Source organism: Rutidosis leptorrhynchoides, chromosome 10 (genome assembly GCF_046630445.1).
Source record: "Rutidosis leptorrhynchoides isolate AG116_Rl617_1_P2 chromosome 10, CSIRO_AGI_Rlap_v1, whole genome shotgun sequence".
Taxonomy (NCBI): Eukaryota; Viridiplantae; Streptophyta; class Magnoliopsida; order Asterales; family Asteraceae; genus Rutidosis; species Rutidosis leptorrhynchoides.
The window spans coordinates 209,794,589-209,814,126 of record NC_092342.1 but is presented as its reverse complement, the minus strand read 5'-3'; the positions used below and the strand labels follow the sequence as shown (position 1 = coordinate 209,814,126).

Here is a 19,538-nt window from a genome sequence, read left to right as displayed (position 1 = left end):
GTTTTTATTAGCTAATAAATCTTTACAAAACCTCTTTTAAGATCCTTAGATCAACAAAAGACATTAATCTACCCTTTAATCTAATGGTCCATATTCATTCTCTTTCATTATTAGCTAATAAATCAAACATCTTTAATCATGTACCTAAAATACCCTTAAATTAAGAAAAAACACGGGAGCTTTCAACAAAATTAAGGGTTCCTTTGAAATTGAAGGAGTTTTGTTCAATACTCCACAAACGTACCGCATCAAATTCTTGCCCAATTCTCCCAATTGTTGATAAATATAATAAATTCGTTAATGAATACCATGAACGGATTAATTTTCGACAGCAGATTCTTTGAATTTGATGATATGCTCCGATTTCTCCAGTTAGGCTTTTCTTTGTTCGTTAGTTACCGTAACTTTGTCGCTCATTGATAACCTCCGATCGGTTTTCAGATCTACGCATAACAGGTTCGATCTTATATAGATCAAACTTAAATCTGTACCTCAATTGAAAACATGTTATACTCTCATGCTTTTACTTTTTCGATTAATGAGTTGAAATTCTTATAGTGTTGATCAATTTGCAGGTTATACAATTACATAAATTAAAATATGTTATGTTCATGTAAAAATTGTATCATCAGCACAAGATTCATTAGCTATGATCAGAATGCTAATTCCACTAGATGTCATCAAGTAGAGTTCACTCAGTTCTGCCCACAAGTAAGGTAAGTGAATCAGCATTTTTAATAAAATTAATTGTTTATACAATCAATTTTCTTAAAAAGAATCATAGCGTGAAAAAATATGACCTTTTTCATGTTTGTTGTGGTGATCACAGATGGGTTAACATGATCCAATGGAAATTCTTGAAAGTGTGAAGAGGTGCATGTCAAAGGCTATTGATAAAGCCACTTTTGAGGGGTATAATGTTGATAATGGTCTTAAAGCTATGGGGGTTACTAATCAAAGGGAAACTACTGTGGTTTGGAGCAACTCTACCGGGGTTACTCGGTATAATGCCATTATCTGGATGGATATTAGAGTCAGTTCAATTTGCAGGTATATTAACATTATTTGATTTATTCCGCACTACATCAGATATATTGGAATAAGTATATTTTTTTTCTATTTGTTCTGTCTTATTTGGATGATCTTTGACTAGGAAATTTTTAAGGTTTTTAAGACATAGCTAAATTGGAGAAAAATGTACAAGCTTTTAACGTATATTTGAAGTTGTTATTGTTAATTATGGATCTATGAGTTTGACGTACGTGTTAATGAAAGATTCATGCAACATATATGATATTTTCATTGAATGAATATGAAATGCTTGTGCAATAGTATGTACAATGTGAGAGCAACTTCTTTTATTTAATTATCATACATTTTTATGTGTCTTGATAGAATGAAGATGCCAGAATACTGAAGGAGGTTGCAGCTCATGAGACAACAGCAACAATATTCAATCCCTCACATGCGATGTATGGGGGAGGCGAGCTGTAGATAATCCTTCCTCTATCCTAGAATAAAAGATAGGTCGTCTCTCCACCCACGTGTAGAGAAAAAAATTCTCTATCCACGGGAAGAAAAAATCATCCATCTCTCTACTCGAGGGCAGAGATATTGCTTCCGTAAGGACCTCTGGCCAAAAATAGAAAAATTGATACGTACCTGAGTATGTTATACGGAGCTCTGGAAAAAGCAAGGAAAGCAACACGTTGGCAGAAAACTTTGCAGCTCATGAGAGATGAATCATAAAAGCGCTTTACAGGCAAGACATAATGAGGACAAAGGTATTTTTATTGTTTAGATTCTAGGGTTTAGATTAGGGTTTATGGTTTAGATTATAGGGTTTTGGGTTTAGATTTAAAGTTTAGTGTTTAGATTCTAGGGTTTATGTTTTATATTTTAGGGCTCAGGGTTTAGAGTTTTTAGGTTAGGGTTTAGGGTTTAGATTTAGGGTGTAGGGTTTAGAGTTTAGGTTTAAGGTTTTGGGTTTAGATCTAGGGTTTAAATTTAGGGTTTAGATTTTAAGTTTAGGGTTATGGGTTTAGATTTGGGGTTTATGTTAAGGTTTAGGGTTTAGATTCTAGGGTTTCGATTTTAGGGCTTAGGGTTAGAATTTAGATTTAGTTATTATATCAAAGGATTTAGAAGAGTTTAGGATTTAAGGTGTATGGTTTAGATTTTAGGGCGTAAGGTTTAGATTTTATGGTTTAGATTATAGTGTTTAGAGTTTAGGTTAGGATTACCTAATATTATCATATGTGATCTGTAATATGTACATTGGTTTTACTAATTAAATCTGTATCTGTATATTATGTATATTATGATGTATTTTTACTATAATTATTTATGAGTTGAGTTGGTTTGGTTTGGTTACATTCTTTGTTGTAATTCGTTGATGTACGCTCATCATTGTGTATGTGTATCTGCAGGATCAGGGACATCATCTCAAGAAGCTAGCAAGTCTCCATTACAGTTCAAGGTGAAAAAGAGTCTGAAAATTAAATCAAAGAAAGCAATCAAGCGAATTTACCCCTTGGACATGTATATATTCGTATAAGAGAGCGGGGAAACATGTCAACTTGTCACAAGTTGCACAAAGTGTATTTTGTAATGCCTTATCATGAAATTCGTAAATTACCATTGGAATGATAAAAAAAAATTAATAGTCTTATTTGTCATATGAAATAGTTATAAACATGTTAAAGATAGAGTGTTTTAAATCAACCTAATATAACATATTTACTCGACCCACCCATTTTGTCCTTTTTGTTAGCATTCTTCTAATTTTTATTGTTTAGTGAAATAGCCAGTAATTTTAGTTTGGAGATCTCAATTACAGATTATACATGGAAATAGATTTAGCTAGGGAACTGATCAAGGAGCAATATTGGACAGCACTTCAAGAGTTTGATCGGCTATGAATAGAATTAGAAGACGGTGTAGTGTTTCAAGGGCGGAGATAAGGTAACTTGGGTTGTTAACCTATTAGCAATTGTTAACAAAATACCGGTGCAACGCACGACCCATTAATATTATTGTGTAAATTTCGTAGTAGTACAGTATGTTGATAAAAGTATTTGTTGTTGGTAAAAGTATGTGTTGCCACTTACTGTATGCAGGTACCTGATATGCAAGCCGCCACATGACACCCAAAAAATATATGTTTGAAGTGTATCATATTCTTTTTCATGTCTATCGCATATCATATACTCTGAAATCAAAGAAAAGATACGAGTACATGAAACCTTATGCTTTACTTTATGACAACAATTTTTTGTTAACCAATCCCGCAAATTCGCGGGTCTTTTCCTAGCGAAATGGATGTTAGCCTTTTTTACAGTGTTAGACTTTCAATTTTATTCTATATATATTGTTTTTAAGTTCAAAAACCTACATTGATTATAAGTCAGGTAACACTAATATTGCAACTGAATCAATTTATTATAAACTTAACAAACACTATACAAGATATGGTGACTTATAAAATCAATGGTGATTCATCCCTCAAAAATCTCCGCGAATTTGTGGGTCTATATAATGGATCGCCTCATGTGACGCTCATGCTAATGAAATACTTATATATGCATATAGTTATATATGCATCTATTTAGTATTTCCATCCATGATAAAAAAAAATCGTTTAATTTCAGCTTCCTATGTACCTTTACTCATAAGTATTTCTTATTACAACTCTTTGCTGGTTAGACATGTGCAATGTATTATGAGGTCCATTTATGTTATTGAATATATCACAACCCTTTGTGGATTATCTAATATTGTTTGCTTTTTAATCAACGAAGATCTGAGATAACCATCCACACTTCTTAATTTAATCGCCTAAAACTACATCACGACATCGGAGATGATTTATTTAATTTGAATCAAAAGTTCATTTTTTTAATTATTCGTTACTATATTTTGAAACTTTAAAGATTTGAATCCCCTATAATACATTTGACTTAATGTTCATCATAGACTTAATAATAGTTCGTTAGTACATTTCGAAACTTTAAAAATTTCAAGTCCCTAAAAAATATTTGGTTTAATGTTCATCTAGACATAAAAATAGTTTTTTAATTTATATATTTAATTTTATAGCTTAAATAATTAGACCTTTCAAAAAATCTCGCGAAACCGCGTGTCTTTAACTAAAAAAAGGATTGTTGTATGTTTTGAGCATTGATTTCATGTAAACAAGCTAAGGATGGGTTGGAATCGGTCGAACATGAATTAATTTCATGTAAACAAGCTAAGGATGTTTGGAATAGAGTCTCTAAATGGTGAAAAGTAGATGGCAACTCGATAGGAAATATTGAAGATGTGTTTGGGGATGATTCGAAAAATGGCAGTAAAGATATTCGGGTGAATTGCTTGCAAGCGGTGAAGTTGTCTACTAGTTACTTGATGTGGAAGAACATGAACCAAGTGATCTACAAAATGAAAGGATGGAATGGATCGGTGACATTGAACGAGGTACAATTAAAAACTATTGAATGGCTATCAAATCACCCAAGGAATCTGCATCTAGAGTGTCAAAAATTGTTAACTGATCATGAGTTGTGTTTCGGTTAATGACTGACGTGTGATCAATTTATTTAAACTGTAGTTTCATGTTTTTTTAGCAAGCTGCACATGTGCTGCTATCTCTGCATCTTATCATGTTTCTTATAAGCTAGATGTCGTCCTGTTGCATTTGGTTAGTCTGTTTTTTTTTTTTAGATTTTAATAATACTTGGTATTGGCCATGTATCTAGATTGTTATGTATCCTTGTATGTTGTTTCATTTTAATAACATATGGGAATTGTTTGTACAATTCTTGGCACTTCTTGTTGGTGGAACAAGGATATTGAGATCTGATCGCTGAATGGGTGACATAACGTGATATGATGATGGATGTATGCTTGTTGGCGATTCCCCGAAGGTAGTACGAAGGTATCGTACTTTACGCCACAAAGATACGAAGGTAACTCATTGAGAGTGTTTATATATGAGTGATTATGACTTAGAGTGAATGCCTTGTCCAGAGACCATGTTCCCTTTATATAGGGTGAGGCAATAGCTTTATCACCAGCTTTCTAGGTGGATTCAGTCTTCGAGGCAACCTCTGATGAGACAAAGGGGACTTTCCCTCCAGCTGACTGCAACCTCTGCGGGTCCAAGAAAGCTATCCTGCAGCATTCCTCTTTTTTCATTTGGATGCTAGTAGAAGCGAGTTTGGTCAACCCGCTTACTTCTCTCCTTCAGTCTAGGTGATCTTGTGACTTTAGGAGAAGTCCTTGTCCATTGGTAACCATGATCCCTTCGTCAATACGTCCCTTCGTTACTATAGCTTCGTATAACGGAAGTGGTTTCGTACCAACTCTGAATATTGGGATTCAACTTTGGTAGCATTCTTCTTTTATCATTTAGGCGCCATTATTCGATTTCGAGGATATCCCGCCTTTGATTTTTATTTGACATATGTGCTCTTGTGACCCAATCTTATGTCTTCTATCATCGTTAGGCGTGATACCTTCGTTAGCGTAGCTTCGTGTGTCTTGACGGTGTGACAACCCGGAAATTTCCAACCAAATTTAAACTTTAATCTTTATATGATTCCGACACGATAAGCAATATTTGTCAAGTTAAATTTCAAGAATTTTAAACTATGTTCATACATTCATTCAACCTCGACCAAGTTCCAACGATTCACGAACCATTAAACGAATATGATTATATATGTATATGTGTATATATATTATAACTTGAAACGTAAACAAAATATTAGATTAAATACTTTATATGATTGTATCTGTTTCAAAATGTTAATCAATGAAATTAGATGATAAGATCAAATGATTGAATTATCAGATATATTAAATTATGATTACAAGTCTCTGTTGAAAGGCCCACGTTGATTTGAGAAATCTTTTCATTTTAACAATATTCGGAAAATGGTAAAGTGATTTATAAATATGAACAAATTGTCAATCATTGAGAACTAGACAAAGGATAGTGGAAGATTGAATCTCATAAAAACTCGATTGATCTATTTATTTTCAAACGTACAAAAACGTTTTCAGTTTAAAAAGAACTTTATTATTAAAACGTATATAACTTTTATAAATATCTAGAGCCACTTTTGATAACTCATTACTTAACTAGTATGATAAAGATAAAGATAACGATATTTATATTTTATTTTATTAAATATATATAACGATTTAAATTAATATTATATATATTTATACGCGTATTATACGTACATAGTTTTATACTTTTACTATACTTAAACTTTACCTTTACTTTATTTTTACTTTACTTTAACTTTAATAATTCATACTTTAATAATTCACTTTAATAATTCATACTTTAATAATTCACTTTAATAATTCATACTTTAATAATTCACTTTAATAATTCATACTTTAATAATTCACTTTAATAATTCATACTTTAATAATTCACTTTAATAATTCAAAAATCTATTATAAATAGAATTCAATAGGTTTCATTATTTCATAGAAACTTGAAAATAGTTTTCTCTAAACTCTCTCAATCGATTTACATATATATATTTACTCCGTATTATTTCAAGATATTATTAGTATACATAAAATATTACGACGGAGTGCTGTCCGAGTGATTTCGAAATTGTTTTTCGAGTAGGATAGGATTAAGGAAATTATGGGTTATAGCTATGGAGGTGATTGAGTATGGTTCATAGGTATGCTCGTGAGGTCAATATAGTGTTTATCATTTCCGTTGCGTCTACGTACCTTTCCTGCAATATTGAATCTCAATATTGATACGTGAGTACTCATAATTTAACTTTTACATACTAATAGTGTATCACTGACTAGTGCTCGAGTATTTAGGATTATGCATGCTTGTACTTTTGATATTGCCCTTAGACAGGTTAGGTTGAATCTTGAATTAGTTACACTTGCGGTTGAGATAAGGTATAAGATATGCATGTCCTTGGAAAGCTAGCGAAAAATTAAGAACTTTTCCTTTAGATATCGAATGGTTTCGATGAACGGATTAGAAGTTATAATTAATTGAATTTTTGATATTTTTATTAAAAATGATTATTATTATCGTTGTTTTTATCGTCGTTCTAGTTTTATCTTATTATTATCATTATTATTATTATCTTTATCAATAAAAGGGATTTATCATTAAAAATTGTTATTTTTTTTATTATTACTATCGTTATTATCGTTAAAGTTATAATTAGTATTATTATTATTATTATCCAATTATTATTATTATTATTATTATTATTATTATTATTGGTATTATTATTATTAATTATTATTATTATTATTATTATTATCATTATTAATATATATATATTATTATTTAAAAATGGTTATTGTTATTGTTATTATTATTATTACTATATTATCATTAAGATAATTATAATTATTAGTATTATCGTTAATAATGTTATAGTAACTATCATTATTAATATTAGTGTAATTAAAACAAATATTTGTAACACCTAATTATTTTGATTACTATTATTATCATTATTATGAACACGATATAAAAGACGATTAAAAGCTATTAAACGAAACGATTAGGAAATAATGGGTAAGAGTATCATGATGAAATTAAAATATTATAAGATATTGATTTAGATAAAATTATCGTTCTTATTATTTTTATCATTACTATTATTATTAAACGTATCGTTAGTATTAAAACTATCATTTTAATAAAAATTATCATTTTAATAGAAATGTCATTGTTACTATAAAATGTCATTATTATTATTATTTTAAATAGAATTATTATTTTAAAGATAATATTAAAAATTATCGTAAATATTAAAGTTATCATAATTAGAATTATCGTTTTATCATAATGTCATCTTAGTAATTATAAATATTCATATTTTTATAATAATAATTATTATTAAAAAAAATACAACTTTTACTTACTATCATTATAGATATTATTTTATCAAATAAATATGTGATACAAACATATTTTACTACGTGTAATAACTTACTTTAATAATACCTATCAAATTATCTTTATGATATTAAATGAACCCTATAAATGTTATTACTTAATATATATAAAAGTATATTTTATTATATAAATTTAATATAAAATTTTATTTATTAATAAATAAATTATATTATTTACTCTAATAAATCTTTTAAAAATATTTAAAAATATAAAACGACGATATTTAAACAATATATTAATCATGTATAGATTTTTGGAAATTATTTTGAGTCAAATTTACTTTTGTTGACTTTTGCATATTAGTCTCGAGCATTAGGATTGTGGTACACTATGACTTGACCTAATTTGTTAGACAAATATTGACCAACACATAAATATATATAATTAATTTAGGTTCGTGAATCCGAGGCCAACCTTGCACTTGTTCAATGACGTTATATGTATTTTTACTACGAAATACAGTATGGTGAGTTTCATTTGTCTTTTTACCCTTTATATTTTTGGGCTGAGAATACATGCGCTGCTTTTATAATTGTTTTACGAAATAGACACAAGTAATCGAAACTACATTCTATGGTTGAATTATTAAACCGAATATGCCCCTTTTTATTAAGTCTGGTAATCTAAGAATTAGGGAACAGACACCCTAATTGACGCGAATCCTAAAGATAGATCTATCGGGCCCAACAAGCCCCATCCAAAGTACCGGATGCTTTAGTACTTCGAAATTAATATCATGTCCGAAGGAGGATACCGGAATGATGGGGATATTCTTATATGCATATTGTTAATGTCGGTTACCAGGTGTTCACCATATGAATGATTATTTTTGTCTCTATGCATGGGACGTATATTTATGAGAACTGGAAATGAAATTCTTGTGGTCTATTAAAATGATAGAAATAAATGATTATGATAAACTAATGAACTCACCAACCTTTTGGTTGACACTTTAAAGCATGTTTATTCTCAGGTGTTAAAGAAATCTTCCGCTGTGCATTTGCTCATTTTAAAGATATTACTTGGAGTCTTTCATAGCATATTTCGAAGAACGTTGCATTTGAGTCATTGAGTTCATCAAAGATTATTATTAAATCAATTTATAGTTGGATAGTGGATATTATGAAATGGTATGCATACCTGTCAATTTTTGATGTAAAGAAAGATTGTCTTTTAAAAACGAATGCAATGTTTGTAAAATGTATCATATAGAGGTCAAATACCTCGCAATGTAATCAACTATTGTGAATCGTTTATAATGTATATGAACGGGTCCTTTCAGTTGGTATCAGAGCGGTGGTCTTAGCGAACCAGGTCTGCATTAGTGTGTTTAACTGATAAGTCGATAGGATGCATTAGTGAGTCTGGACTTCGACCGTGTCTGCATGTCAAAAGTTTTGCTTATCATTTTGTGTCGAAAATTAACTACTTATCATCCTCGGGAAATTACTTGCTTATCATTTTTAGTCTAAGACACGTCTTGCTGCATTGATTGCATGAATAGTGTATAGACAAAAATTCATATCTTAGCATATCTGCTAAATCATATCTTATCGTATCAGTTACTTTAAACTTTGCCTAACATATCCCGCAAAGTCCTCCGTAATCTACGAAATCTTTTGATCTATATAATATATATATATATTCTATGTAATTAGAATACCATCCGTTAGCCAAAATCATTTCATATCGGAAAAAAAAATCCTTTATCCAATCGTACGAAATGGAATTCGTCATCAGTTCAAGTCACTCAGATTCCGAAATAGAATCCCATTCAAGCTCCGAAAGTAGTGTGACCGGAATAGATCAACCAATCAGTCATCACCTATTCTGGATGAATTGGGGATGAGTTCGTAGCCTCCTCAATCATTGGAGACAAGAAGAAGGTGATCCCTTCCATCCACCACATTGCTCTCTTGACGAAGAACCTGAAGCACTTACCGGCGAACCTGTCCGAAACACCATTTTCTCGCTCATTTCTAGAGTATCTCGTCACGATTATATATTACATCAAATTTTAGATTTTATTTATCCGCTCGTCCGAACCGAAAATCACCCCGGTGTAATAGAAAAAGTCAACGAGCTTCGTGCTCGGGTAGTGGCTTTGGAGAATATGGTGCAGAGATTACAAACACCAGCAGCAGCATCAGCAGCATAACCAGTATCACCATCATCAACGCCAACAGTACCATTACCACCTCCAACCACAACCGCGTCGTAAACCTCAACTTCACAATCTGTCCCACGAGTATCAACGTCATACGCACCATAGATACCAAGGAGTACCAACAACAATAACTGATGAAGTATTAATTCATAACTTCATTGGAGAAACATTCCGCGGAGATTATGTAATCTCTAAAGTCTTAGAGATTATCTAATCTAGCCCTAACCATAAATCAGTTAAGCGAACCAAAATGATAGAAGGAAGAGTAGAAACCCTGACAAAAATGGTGTGTGATTAACAAGCTAAACTTGCTTTACCAACAGCATCAACAGTACCGTCAGCGTTACCAGCATCGTCAGTACAGTCAACATCCGAATCAACAACACCGATAACATCACAAACTCCGTCAGTTCAAGAATTACTGTGGACATCATTACGAATCAATAATGTGTATATTGTATCAACGAGTTATGAAGAATTAACTCATTCCCTTTGAAGAAATTATATGTATATTTTATATATTTTGAAATAAAAATAAATCTTTCCGTGCTAAGCTATTGTGTGTGAATCTTAACTACTCGGTTAATTCATATTACAAATATGCAATAATGTACGTCCTTCGGCCGCAACTTAACCAGCGTTAACTACAATCTCTGTCGCAATTCAACAAATTCCAATTCATAATAAATCAAGTATATATTTGATTTTACACTTTCATCATCGATGTACCCGAAACTTTTCAGATAACATCATTCGTACTTTGCGAAATTCACAAGAATTCCACGAACCGAACATCATACATCAACAAATAACGAAGTATTGATTCATAATTTCAATGTCATTAAAGAAATACTGCGTAAAAGTTATGTACTTATTAAAGCCTTTAGGGATTATTAAATTCTAGTTTCAACCGTAAATCAAATGAGTTTAATTTAACATTAACTCATTAAATCTATGTTACATCTGAAGAAAATATACATATATATATATTTTCATAAAGACTGTAATAAAATTCTTTTATACAAAATATTAATTGTGAAATTTTTTTTAACGGGTAGGTAATACCAGAGAGATATATAAATTCACAATTAATATATTACATTCTTCGAATCTGATTCAGCAAATCATCCATTATACTCCCTACTTTCACAACAATATACATTCTTTTATAGAAATCAAAACAACCATACTCATTCAAAATTTAATTACATATTCTGATTTTGAAATCTCAAAATTCAACTTGAGATATGACCAAAATCATCACTCTTAGATCCTTACATCTTTCACAAGCTATATTTTGACTTCAAAACTGTGTTAGAACATCAAATGTATGTTAACGATTACAATCTGTGTTCAAAACCCTTCGAAATTCCTGAAGACACTTCAAATAATGAACAATCGAGATGATGATCCAACCACATATTAACCACAGTCTTGCATCTGAAAAGCTCTCGAAACCAGAGTCATAATTTAACACGTATCCGTGTCAGACCCTTTGGCATTTATTAGCAAAAATAACTTTGCGATTTCTTTTCAAATTAGTCAGTTTTGTCACAGCTTTAGCAAGTCAACTTCGACTTTTCAGTTGAAACAGTCTTATTATAACCTTGATATAGACGTTGCCCTTTCGTCATCGTTACCGTAGAACCTTTTATGTCTCACCACATTAAAAATAAACTTACCAACAACTTCACTGATCTTTGACTTTCCGAAAAGTCATTATATTTATCGAAACCCCATCATTTACTCATCCGCATCTTGTAACAAGAATTGTCATGCCAATTACTGGGAATCAGCAATTAGTATTTTGAAATCTTGCAGCATGTCTCTGCCAATGGTTATAGGTGTATATATAACGTCTATCTCCTAGACTTATACACTTTGAATGTGAAGTTTCTGAAAAACACCCTAAACTGCGAACTAGTTCTCCGAAGTTTGGAAAATGCTGATGAAGCAGCAAAAACTGTAAACGACCTTAACAGTCAAAAGTTTGATAATAAAGGATAGTGTGTTGGAAAAGCTTAGAAAAAGAGAAGGTTTGGAACTGGAAAACGGATTAAGAAAACCATGAAGGAGGCTATGCACAAATCACAAAGACTAAACCTGCCTTTAAAGAATCCAAATGATTCAGTGTCTGCTGAAATTATTATCAAATACCTTACTCCTGACTCTAAACCCTTGTGAATAATATTCTTCATCATCCTCTAATCTTAGATATTCTAAAATATCATCATATCTTTCATTATAAATATGCTCCATATTTCTGAAAATATTTTCTTAATTTTTCTTATTTGAAATCATTTACCTCTTCGTGCTATCTGTATTACATCATAAAAGAAACTATTTTAGTTTCTAAATTCTGAAACATTCAAGTTTAAAATAGAAATATTTTGAAGTAGTGTTGGGAACTGAAACATGAATTAGTATAATATAATGACACTTGATCAACGTGATTATATTACAGTAAGTCATGCTGAGTTTCTAAATAGAACGTGATGATTCACAGATCATAACATCATCATGTGCCATGTTATACGACTCTTGTATTCTATTTAACCTCTAAAATATCAAGAAAATATTTCTTGATGATTCGGCCTTTTCCAAGGTATTCTAGTAATTTGATAAGTCAAGATTGTGCCATCACAATTTCCTTCCTAGAACATTAACAATGTTCATTTCGAAATTCATATCTGTGAATTCTGGACCATTACAAGCGGTGCTTAATCGCAAGAAGAAGAAACGAAAGGACAAAACTCCGAAATAGAAATTGGGGTATAAATTGCAGCAAATAAAAGAGAGTATTAACTGTGAATGATAATGATTATAGAAGACAGAAGCAGAGACTTTGAAATATAAGGGAACATATAAAGCTCAACGACAAACCCGAAATTATAAACCATATATATATCGATGCATATAGCAATATAAAGACACGGGAGAACTAGGAACACTATAAACCCAAGAGTATAGTAGAAGTAAATAGATTCTTCCGGCGGTAGATGAAAAAAAAGAAGAATGACCGATATGAAAGTTAGAAGTATATCGAGAATCAGAACTGGATGGAGCATATTGATGAATACTTTAAAATATGAGTTGAGGGGGAAAGAATAGAAGGTGATGAAACATGACTAGGAATTTAGAAATCAACAGATTTAACTCACACAATGGCAGAATAAGTGAGTCAAACCCTCTAGTGAATAGGTTAAGTTTTTTTTTTTTTATTAATTTAGTCAAACCACAACTAAATCAAGTGTGATTAGATCAACACCTAGAGCTATTATTCACCACCTGGGTGATTTGGACTGAGAGAGAATCGAAGCAGCTCGCTAGATCTGAGTGTGTGTAACAAATGAGAGGCTTAACCTAAAATGAAGAACATAAGACTTTATATACCCCTGCTGTTGACACACCCATACGATTCATTCATCACACGTACGAGTTGGCTTCATCAACCGTACGGGTGATCACTCACTCGTGTCTTATCATTTAGGTTGTAATTATGACTTAGCTCAGCATCAACCATGCGTATGAGCCTGTCAGCCGTGCTAGTAACGCTTCACTCGTACGTCTGACTAAGTCTAACATAGTCAAACATCTAAATCTCGTTCATGCAGTTCTTGTAACCACATACAAACACGGATAGGATAATAACGAGCAATCATGGTGGCCTGTAAACTGTTGTACCTGCAATGGACGTGGGTAGATGTCTAGGGACTTGCATAAAATGCATCAACAGAAGGTGTGAGTTGTAAGGAAATGAAGGAGGTGAATTTATAAGAAAATCTCCGACAGAACAATTAAAATGGACGATCGCATTTAAAACGGATCCTAATTCCCTTGATTACCGGAGAGTCAAATCTTATTAAGAAGATTTTCTTCAAATCCCTTGAAATCTGGGAATCAATCATATCTACGTCAAATGATAAGATGAATCTACACTTACTCATTTCACTCTTCTATGTTAGCTTCATTCGTACTCTTCATATAAATGGATTGTTTATCCAAATTATTCGCTGATGATAAAACTCTAATTTTCAGCCCGTATGCATCATGAAAACATACTTATTATCATTCACGACCATTCCACTCAAATTTCGGGACGAAATTTCTTTAACGGGTAGGTACTGTGACAACCCGGAAATTTCCAACCAAATTTAAACTTTAATCTTTATATGATTCCGACACGATAAGCAATATTTGTCAAGTTAAATTTCAAGAATTTTAAACTATGTTCATACATTCATTCAACCTCGACCAAGTTCCAACGATTCACGAACCATTAAACGAATATGATTATATATGTATATGTGTATATATATTATAACTTGAAACGTAAACAAAATATTAGATTAAATACTTTATATGATTGTATCTGTTTCAAAATGTTAATCAATGGAATTAGATGATAAGATCAAATGATTGAATTATCAGATATATTAAATTATGATTACAAGTCTCTGTTGAAAGGCCCACGTTGATTTGAGAAATCTTTTCATTTTAACAATATTCGGAAAATGGTAAAGTGATTTATAAATATGAACAAATTGTCAATAATTGAGAACTAGACAAAGGATAGTGGAAGATTGAATCTCATAAAGACTCGATTGATCTATTTATTTTCAAACGTACAAAAACGTTTTCAGTTTAAAAAGAACTTTATTATTAAAACGTATATAACTTTTATAAATATCTAGAGCCACTTTTGATAACTCATTACTTAACTAGTATGATAAAGATAAAGATAACGATATTTATATTTTATTTTATTAAATATATATAACGATTTAAATTAATATTATATATATTTATACGCGTATTATACGTACATAGTTTTATACTTTTACTATACTTAAACTTTACCTTTACTTTATTTTTACTTTACTTTAACTTTAATAATTCATACTTTAATAATTCACTTTAATAATTCATACTTTAATAATTCACTTTAATAATTCATACTTTAATAATTCACTTTAATAATTCATACTTTAATAATTCACTTTAATAATTCATACTTTAATAATTCACTTTAATAATTCAAAAATCTATTATAAATAGAATTCAATAGGTTTCATTATTTCATAGAAACTTGAAAATAGTTTTCTCTAAACTCTCTCAATCGATTTACATATATATATATTTACTCCGTATTATTTCAAGATATTATTAGTATACATAAAATATTACGACGGAGTGCTGTCCGAGTGATTTCGAAATTGTTTTTCGAGTAGGATAGGATTAAGGAAATTATGGGTTATAGCTATGGAGGTGATTGAGTATGGTTCATAGGTATGCTCGTGAGGTCAATATAGTGTTTATCATTTCCGTTGCGTCTACGTACCTTTCCTGCAATATTGAATCTCAATATTGATACGTGAGTACTCATAATTTAACTTTTACATACTAATAGTGTATCCCTGACTAGTGCTCGAGTATTTAGGATTATGCATGCTTGTACTTTTGATATTGCCCTTAGACAGGTTAGGTTGAATCTTGAATTAGTTACACTTGCGGTTGATATAAGGTATAAGATATGCATGTCCTTGGAAAGCTAGCGAAAAATTAAGAACTTTTCCTTTAGATATCGAATGGTTTCGATGAACGGATTAGAAGTTATAATTAATTGAATTTTTGATATTTTTATTAAAAATGATTATTATTATCGTCGTTTTTATCGTCGTTCTAGTTTTATCTTATTATTATCATTATTATTATCTTTATCAATAAAAGGGATTTATCATTAAAAATTGTTATTTTTTTTATTATTACTATCGTTATTATCGTTAAAGTTATAATTAGTATTATTATTATTATCCAATTATTATTATTATTATTATTATTATTATTATTATTATTATTATTATTATTATTATTGGTATTATTATTATTAATTATTATTATTATTATTATTATCATTATTAATATATATATTATTATTTAAAAATGGTTATTGTTATTGTTATTATTATTATTACTATATTATCATTAAGATAATTATTAGTATTATCGTTAATAATGTTATAGTAACTATCATTATTAATATTAGTGTAATTAAAACAAATATTTGTAACACCTAATTATTTTGATTACTATTATTATCATTATTATGAACACGATATAAAAGACGATTAAAAGCTATTAAATGAAACGATTAGGAAATAATGGGTAAGAGTATCATGATGAAATTAAAATATTATAAGATATTGATTTAGATAAAATTATCGTTCTTATTATTTTTATCATTACTATTATTATTAAACGTATCGTTAGTATTAAAACTATCATTTTAACAAAAATTATCATTTTAATAGAAATGTCATTGTTACTATAAAATGTCATTATTATTATTATTTTAAATAGAATTATTATTTTAAAGATAATATTAAAAATTATCGTAAATATTAAAGTTATCATAATTAGAATTATCATTTTATCATAATGTCATCTTAGTAATTATAAATATTCATATTTTTATAATAATAATTATTATTAAAAAATAATACAACTTTTACTTACTATCATTATAGATATCATTTTATCAAATAAATATGTGATACAAACATATTTTACTACGTGTAATAACTTACTTTAATAATACCTATCAAATTATCTTTATGATATTAAATGAACCCTATAAATGTTATTACTTAATATATATAAAAGTATATTTTATTATATAAATTTAATATAAAATTTTATTTATTAATAAATAAATTATATTATTTACTCTAATAAATCTTTTAAAAATATTTAAAAATATAAAACGACGATATTTAAACAATATATTAATCATGTATAGATTTTTGGAAATTATTTTGAGTCAAATTTACTTTTGTTGACTTTTGCATATTAGTCTCGAGCATTAGGATTGTGGTACACTATGACTTGACCTAATTTGTTAGACAAATATTGACCAACACATAAATATATATAATTAATTTAGGTTCGTGAATCCGAGGCCAACCTTGCACTTGTTCAATGACGTTATATGTATTTTTACTACGAAATACAGTATGGTGAGTTTTATTTGCCTTTTTACCCTTTATATTTTTGGGCTGAGAATACATGCGCTGCTTTTATAATTGTTTTACGAAATAGACACAAGTAATCGAAACTACATTCTATGGTTGAATTATTAAACCGAATATGCCCCTTTTTATTAAGTCTGGTAATCTAAGAATTAGGGAACAGACACCCTAATTGACGCGAATCCTAAAGATAGATCTATCGGGCCCAACAAGCCCCATCCAAAGTACCGGATGCTTTAGTACTTCGAAATTAATATCATGTCCGAAGGAGGATACCGGAATGATGGGGATATTCTTATATGCATATTGTTAATGTCGGTTACCAGGTGTTCACCATATGAATGATTATTTTTGTCTCTATGCATGGGACATATATTTATGAGAACTGGAAATGAAATTCTTGTGGTCTATTAAAATAATAGAAATAAATGATTATGATAAACTAATGAACTCACCAACCTTTTGGTTGACACTTTAAAGCATGTTTATTCTCAGGTGTTAAAGAAATCTTCCGCTGTGCATTTGCTCATTTTAAAGATATTACTTGGAGTCTTTCATGGCATATTTCGAAGAACGTTGCATTTGAGTTATTGAGTTCATCAAAGATTATTATTAAATCAATTTATAGTTGGATAGTGGATATTATGAAATGGTATGCATACCTGTCAATTTTCGATGTAAAGAAAGATTGTCTTTTAAAAACGAATGCAATGTTTGTAAAATGTATCATATAGAGGTCAAATACCTCGCAATGTAATCAACTATTGTGAATCATTTATAATGTATATGAACGGGTCCTTTCAGACGGGAGGATACACTATCAAGCCCCCCAGTTTAATTTTACGAAGCTTTTTAACCAAGCTATGTTGAATTAAACTCAATCTGCCACATAATTACTTGATTTGACGTCTCTGAACCTAACAATTATTTACCCAGGTGCGATTACCTTTCTGCCCCTACTAATTATTTTCTGTTTAAATAGGGTTGAAGGGTGAAATGGTAATTTTCCGGTGCAATTACCAAAGTAAGTCTGTAACTGATGGGACAGTTGCTGCTCGAGGGTAATAAAGAGTTAATCTTTGATTTTATCTTTGATTTTATCTTTCCTTTTTCTTTTGCTATTCTCTTCATCATCCGATCATCTTCCCTATTTCTCAAAAAAGGTATTGCTCCCATCTTGCTGTCTTTTTTGTTATTTTGTTATGGCTAAAGTAGGGCTTCGATCGATCTCTAGTGCCGTGACCCCTGAGTGTTATGAACGCCTCTGTAAAACCCTAGGCCTCAAAGGAGACGACATAATTTTGCCGGAATCTGGTAAGTTTATGCAAGATTTTCCAGCGGATTACGTCGGAATGTGCACACAATCATTTACAGAGTGCAACCTTAGGATTCCCATTTCATCATTTTTTCTTAGTGTTCTTGATTACTTCAAAGTCCATGTTTCGATTGTCCACCCTCTCGTCATTAAAAAGATCTTGGCTTTTGAATATATGTGCAAAGCTTATGGCGGTCAACCCTCAGTTGAGTTGTTTCACTGTTTCTTTCAAACTTGTGACGCTAGAAATTGGGTTACCATTGCCAAGCGCCGTAAAAAGAGGGGTAGTGTGATTGATACTCCAATGTGCTTTGCTTCTTCCATTCCTGATGTAAGGAATTGGAAGAATTCCTTTGTTTATATCAAGAAATCTTTTTTATTTTCGGACAAATGTCCTAATGCCGTTGACATCAGATGGGCCATCGTTCCCAAGCAATATAGTGATCCTATCCCTGAGGATGCTAAGAATGATCCTCTCTACGGTAGGATTTGTCGTCATCCTATAATTCCTTCAACTCTTCCGGATTCCCTTCTTTTTAAGCTCGGCATGGCACCTTCCTGGGAGAAAGGCGAAGCTATTCCTGTGTACTTTTTTGGGGAAAGGGGTAGGTTTTGTATGTCTTAGGTTTTATTCTTGTTTATACTTTCTTGTGTTAATTTTTTTTGACTTTGTTCGCTTTTGCAGAGATGTCTTTGCGAAACGTCATCAAATCTTTTGGGGTAAAACAGATAACTGAAGCCGTTCGTGCTAGTACTGTGGTCAAGGAGCTTGGTTCTCCCTCCTGTTCTGGTTTTATGGAGGTGGATAGCAAACCGGAGAAAGTGGCTGAGTCAAGTGCCCCCAAGGTTCAACCCAGCGCCAAGGTTGCCTCGGAGCACGAACCTATTGATGTTGATGCTGAGCCTGACATATATAAGAGCATTCCCGTTAGGGCCTCTAGGCGCCAGAAGGCTGCCAGGAAAATGAAGGAGGTTATTTCTGGTTCCCCCTTGAAGAAGGCTAAGTTTGCTCTCCATGATGAAGATACCGATGATGAAGCTCAAATTGAAGGATCCGGTGACAAC

At 30.8% G+C, this 19,538-nt stretch overlaps 1 long non-coding RNA gene across 1 annotated transcript; it reads left to right on the top strand.

The window, feature by feature from the left end:
• The first annotated feature begins 250 nt into the window (after nucleotides 1-250).
• LOC139873415 (uncharacterized) lies at nucleotides 251-2,744 on the top strand. Its single transcript, XR_011767336.1, has 5 exons — nucleotides 251-456; nucleotides 576-716; nucleotides 830-1,050; nucleotides 1,396-1,784; nucleotides 2,430-2,744. It is a non-coding gene; the product is annotated as an uncharacterized lncRNA (long non-coding RNA).
• The last annotated feature ends 16,794 nt before the right edge of the window (nucleotides 2,745-19,538 follow it).